Source organism: Bacillus rossius, chromosome 13 (assembly GCF_032445375.1).
Source record: "Bacillus rossius redtenbacheri isolate Brsri chromosome 13, Brsri_v3, whole genome shotgun sequence".
NCBI classification, from domain to species: domain Eukaryota; kingdom Metazoa; phylum Arthropoda; class Insecta; order Phasmatodea; family Bacillidae; genus Bacillus; species Bacillus rossius.
In genome coordinates this window covers 27,020,999-27,027,608 of record NC_086340.1, presented here as the reverse complement: position 1 = coordinate 27,027,608, position 6,610 = coordinate 27,020,999, and positions in this window count along the sequence as shown.

The window sequence follows — 6,610 nt, the reverse complement described above, 5'->3', positions numbered from 1 at the left end:
TTTTTTAAACTAGGTACCCAAATTTAAATTTTATTATGTACAGCTACAAATAACCTCCAACTGACTCCAAATGACTACAACACATGACCAAAATAATTTATACGATACCAGGTTAGGTCCAAAGTCAATTTTTTTTGTACCTCTCATCTACAGTTCAGAGGACCTTCAGTGTTGATATAGCTACAGACAAGACATGCCCAGTACCATACATCTTCAAAGCCTTCAAAGTCGATCCTTGTTAAGCCTTATGTCAAAAGTCTCCGAAACAAGAGTCCTACTCTATAAGTTTACTATACACTTTTATGCCTTTTCATAGCACACATCGATAAATATCTTCATAAATAACCCAAAATATTATCAGGCCACTAGCATTCGATTTATGCACCAACATATCCATCAACACAAGTCCATTCTACATTAAGCTCCTCACTTATTTTCATCAGTCTACTCGGCTACACTCAGCACACAAAAACCAAAAGAAGTCAATTAACAACCTAGTATTTATGTAAATTCGGTCATTTAACATGAGGTGCCCGCCATATTGAAATTTGGGCACCATCTTAGATATTTGTATTTATTGACTTATTAGTTCGGGAAAAATTCCAAAATTCACCGAAAAAATCACACATTATTTTACATATTGAATCGAAACTTGCTTCGATCTACGGACGAAGCTGAAAATAAATTTAATTTAAATACCAGAAAGTGTCAGGTTCGAGAAATAAAACACCGCAAGTTCTTTTACAAACATAATATTTATTACACAATTTCTATCCTACTACAGAATCACTTGCAAAAGCCAGCAATCTTATAAACATTTAGCCCTGCATAGACATGCAACGACTACTTCTTAGCTCCAACAGCTCCAAATGCTCCAAATGGCTCCAAATGCTCCAAAAGGCTCCAACAGCTCCAAATGCCCCAAATGTCTCCAAATGCTCCAAATGGTTCCAACAGCTCCAAATGCTCCAAAAGGCTCCAACAGCTCCAAATGCTACAAAAGGCTCCAACAGCTCCAAATGCTCCAAATGGCTCCAACAGCTCCAAATATTCCAAATGCTACAAATGCTCCAACAGCTCCAAATGCTCCAAATGCTCCAAATGCTCCAACAGCTCCAAATGCTCCAAATGCTTCAAATGCTCCAATTGCTCCAAATGGTCCAATCGCTCCAAACGCTTCAACTGATTTAAATTACTTTTTTTTTTTATCGATCTTGACATGTTTACATGCATGACTTTATTAGTATACATTTTTGGATGTCAGTGGTGAATTTTTTACACCTTTACGTTATAAGTTTATTTAGAAATAATTTTTCTTCAAGTTTATACACATGCATTTAATTGAAACCATCATTTTATGTAGCCGGCTTCCTTCAGTTCTTTAAGTATGAAGGATATTTCTTTGATGTTCGAATAGTTTCCTGCACAAAGCGAACCATGTAGAAGTCTTAGCCTGTCAACCAATATGTTGGGATCTTCCCATGAGCTACAATCAATCTCTTCTGCTACATTCATCTTCCTATTATGTTTATAATAAATATTATTATCCCTGGTGTCTTCTGTTTCAACACCAACTACAAGGTCACTTTCGGCATCGAGCCAATGATTATCACAAGCTTGATTAGGATAATTAATTTTATTACGTCGTTTCCATCGTTTTGGTCTCAAGACACCATCACAGTCTTCGCTCTTGTATGATTTAGGTGCTTCAGCACAGTACTCATTCATGTCAGCATCACAAGATTGATCAAGATAATTTATTTTATTACGACGTTTCCACTGTTTTAGTCTTAGGCCGCCATCACAGTCTTCGATCTTGACCGCTTTAGGTGCTTCAGCACAGTACTCAATCATGTCAGCCTTAGTTGTGTCAGCACAGTCATCGATCATGTCAACCTCAGATGTGTCACCACAATCTTCAATCATGTCAACTTCAGATGTTTCATCACAGTCTTCGGTCTTGTCAGCTTCAGGTGGTTCTCCATCTTTCACATTTTCATGGAGACGACTAGATATTGGTGTAAATATCTTTTCATTTCTAATGAGGTTGCTACTTTCTTCGTTTGTTTTTAATTTTAAATTATTGTTTTGATCTATATCAATATTTTTAGCATTAGCTTTTTTACAGTCTTCATAATTATTATTGACGTCTAATATTCTGCCTTCGTTCCTCTTCCACGAAGTTGGAACACAGTCTTCGTTATCTTTATTCATCTTAGTTGTACAGTTCATGCAATGTCTATCCAAGTAATATCTTCTACCAAAGGATTTATGACACTGACTGCAATTAAATGGTTTTTCCCAAGGACCCAAACTACACTCGCTTCTCTCATGACGTTTAGCATTCTATCTCAAGGTAAACACCTTGCTGCAGTATCTACAGTGATGACGGTTTGATACAGCTACAGGCAACGAATCAGGGTACATGTTAGCTTCTGTGACTAATGGTAGATGAAAACTAAGAGTTGTAAATTAAACCATTACTTAAATAGAATTTTTTTTAATTATTATTTCGTCAGCGGGAGTTAAGTTATCTCATACAAAAGTACTGGTTGTAAGTAGTTCTACTTTTCATCAACAGTTGACTCCACATGTTGCTAGCTGGTAAATAATAATTATTTCTTTTATGCTGGATGCGGGATGCTCACTAACGATCTGTTGAAAAAGGTGTGCTTCCCTAGATCTCAAGAGGAAGAAAATCGTCCTTATTTAAAAAAATTAGTGAATATCATCATGGCCTAGCGAGAATCACAAGATAACCTATTCGCATATTAGCATCCAGCATGTATCAGTTGTCTGTATAAGCAGTCTCTGTTGTCTGTATAAGCAGTCAATGTTTTGTGTGGGATGCAGGATGCTCCCTAACGATCGCAACAGAAGGAGGGCTTCGCTAGAACTTAAGGGGAAGGGAAATCTTCGTGTGTGATAGAGTTTCTCAGTTGTTTCATGACGTAGTAATCGTCTGATTAATGATCTTCTGTTTTTGTCTGATTTCCACCTGATAAAAAAAAAATTTTAAGTACCGATTTGTTAATATGAATTCGGAAATTTATACGAAACTCTGAATAAAATTACCTGTCTTAGACACCAAGGACAATGCAGTTTGTCTTACATGTTAATGCTTCTCAGCTGTCCCATAGCATATTATTTGTCTGAGTAAGGTTATTTTATTTTAAATCCACCTAATAAAAATATTGTAAGTGCTAATTTATTAGCAGGATTTCACTAATTAAATGTAACTCTGAATAAAATGACATGACGCATTTAGTAAAAATTCATTCATGCAGAGATCGATTTCTCACAAATAATCAGGATCACTCGGAGAAAACCATCAGATGTCTAGCCAGGAATAATCAAAAGCATTTGGAAAAATCCATTCAAATATTAACAAGAATAATCGGGAGCACACGGAGAAAACCTTCATAATATTAACAAGAATAATCGGGAGCACACGGAGAAAACCTTCATAATATTGACAAGGATAATCAGAAGCACACGGAGAAAACCACCATAATTTTGAGAAGAATAATCAGAAGCACACTGAGAAAACCACCACACGTTTTCTTGATATCATAAAATTAGAGGAAAAAAACATTTAAAAAAATAAATTAATTAATAAAATTTTTAATATAAAAACAAAAAATACATAGATAGATTCTGCTAGCTTGTGAACTTCTCATTGATGAGCAAAGATAGAGTTCTAGCACAAGCCAGAATTTTATGTATTTTTTGTTTTTATAAAAAAAATTTACACAGGAAAACTCTACGAACTTCGTTTCGTCCTCGATGGAAACTTCAATGACTGGTGATTCAAGAACGACTAACGAACATCGGTGCTGTTACTGCGACAAAAGTTTTAAATACCGTCAACATGCAAGAAGACATGAAAATCATGTCTGTAGAAGAAACGCTAATCGTGTGACATTTCCGTGTGACCCATGTGGTGTACATTTCACAAACAAAAGTAATTTGATTAGGCATTGTAAAAGCAAAGTTCATTTGCAAGTTGTACAGCGGGGAAGCGATGGTAATTGCGATGAATATCTGTATCAGTGCCGCTACTGTGGTAAACGATTTGAGCGACTACGAAGTACACGCATCCATGAAAAGCATGGCTGCAGAAGAAATCTTGACCGTGTAAAATTTCTGTGTGAGAAGTGCGGTGTACAGGTTACACAAAAATTTTACTTGAAAAAACATTATAAATTTTGTAAAGGTGGGTTTCTAGCATCATCTCTGGTCCTCTAAGGTGCTACACTCCTGAACTGATGTAATGTGATCTGCATGAATTATTTGTATTTTGTCACTCTAAAAACGAAATATAATAATTTATTTTAGTAGTATAGGATAGCCGGTCCTGAAACAGGATTCAGGTTGTGGTGCCTGTGGTGCCGACCGCCATCTTGGATTGTGACGTCACGGCGGCCATTTTTGACTCAAAATTCCTCAAAATTGACTCAAAATGACTCAAAATTTCCCATTTTAAGAAAAAAACTCCCGTTTTCGAGGGAAAAATTCCCGATCCGAGGGAAAATTTCCCGTTTTAGTCCTCAAAAATTCCAGCAGTTAGAAATGTCCCCATAGTGGCTTAAATTCCCCCAAGGTCATGCCGCTCTAAGCCACTTGTGGGGAGCTTTGACCTTGACCTTGACCCCGGCGGCCATTTTGGATCCGCCATCTTGGATCCGACATCTTGGATGACGTCATTTTGTTTTCTCGAACTTTCCGCCATTTTGTTTTCCGCCATTTTGAATGATGACGTCACCGTTGCAATTTCCGTTACGCCCGCCATCTTTAACTTTTTATTTATTATCCGATTTTAATGGAAAAAAATTAAAATTTTTTAAAAAAATTAAATTAATAAAATTTTAATATATTTTTTTAAAAAAAGTACTTTTTTTGACACGGAGCTCAGAGTCCTCGGTTCGAACCCGACGAGGTCAAAAAATAAATAAAAAATGGCGACAGGCTCCTTCCTCAATGGTGGCTGCAGACAGACTGACTTACCCCCACCACTCATGTCAAAGTATACATATCTTCACCTGGTGGTACGACAAGTGACCGTAGCGACAAGCGACCGTACTCTTTTAAACCACACCTCAGGTAGAAACTCCGGCCAACCACAGGTTAGCACCTCCCACCACATTGTTTCCTCGGGGCGAATACCGTGGACACTTCACAGGGATTAGGGAGGAACTGGTTCTTGCTGTTTTCGACCAATGGAAATGACAGATCGAGGGCTGCCTCTAAACAGAAAGGACGATGAATACAGAAGTAAAAAGGCCTAAGTCGAATAAATGGTATGGAAACACGCGGGCTACCTGAGTATAGTCCCGGACGGTTGCTGTGTGCGTCATATGGCCATGACGTCAACTGGCCGTGCTGGACACATCACACGCAAAAGTACGTAGTGAGTGAAGTTTATAGAAATAAGCGTAACATTTTAATTGTCATAGACGTAAGGCGTAGGAAAATTAATCATCACGTTTTGTACTGAAATAGTTTTCAAGCAATTAGCCTACTTTTGCTTCTGAGAATAACGATATTTATATCTATACTAGCTAAACCCGGCCACGCTTTGCTGTGGCACAGTTTAATATTAATTCATTGTTTAATTTAATATTTTACTGTGCATGGCTGTGGAATGTGATAGAAGAAATAAACATGTGTTTAGCTTAAATATTTTTATTGTAAAGCTAATGGAAGGACTACATTCCTTGTTTTCCCATTTTTTGCATAAACATATAGATCAGATGGTTTACCGACTCTGGAGCACCCGACATATAACTGTCCATGAGACAAGCATTCATTTTCTAAATTCAAACCGCACACTTGCAAATATTGTCCTTGTGCTTTATTGATGGTCATAGCGAACGCAAGGCGTATTGGAAATTGAAGTCGTTTGAACTCGAACGCCATATCTGTCGGAATAAGTGGCATTCGTGGAAGTAATACGTCTTCACCTTTATGAAGTCCAATCAAAATTGTTGCTTCAATAAGATTATCCATTAATTTTTTAACTACTAATCGTGTACCATTACATAATTTAGGCTGACAGATATTTCGAAGCAATATAATTGGCACACCAATTTTCAAATTCAAAATATGTGGTGGTAATCCTGGAACATCGAGTGAATTGAGAAATTCCGTTGGAAAGTTCACTGCTTCATTTTGGTGCACTACTGAATCAGATTTGTATGTCATTGTTTCACCTTCGATTCTGTTTATAATACTATTGTTCATATCGTGTACGTCAACATTTTTAGCCGCTAGAATGGCTCTTTCGCTCAACCATGCATGATTTTTGAATTTTGTTTCGATGTTTTGGAATACCTTGTCTACTAATTCCTCTTTTGAATCTACGATGTTGCATAAATCAGATGATAAGCTGATTTTTCCTGTTTCTGGATTTGTAGGTACAGTGCCATTACCAACTTCAATTAATTGTCTTGAAAATATGACTGCTGTTGGATCGTTCTGAAGTTTAACTCGCATATTCGTGGTTAAATGCATTTTTTTTACTGTGCTCCAAAAATTTGAATATTTTTTAATTTAAACGTATTTTTATCAATAGAGTCGAAAGAATATACTTTCAAATTAAATAAAGTTT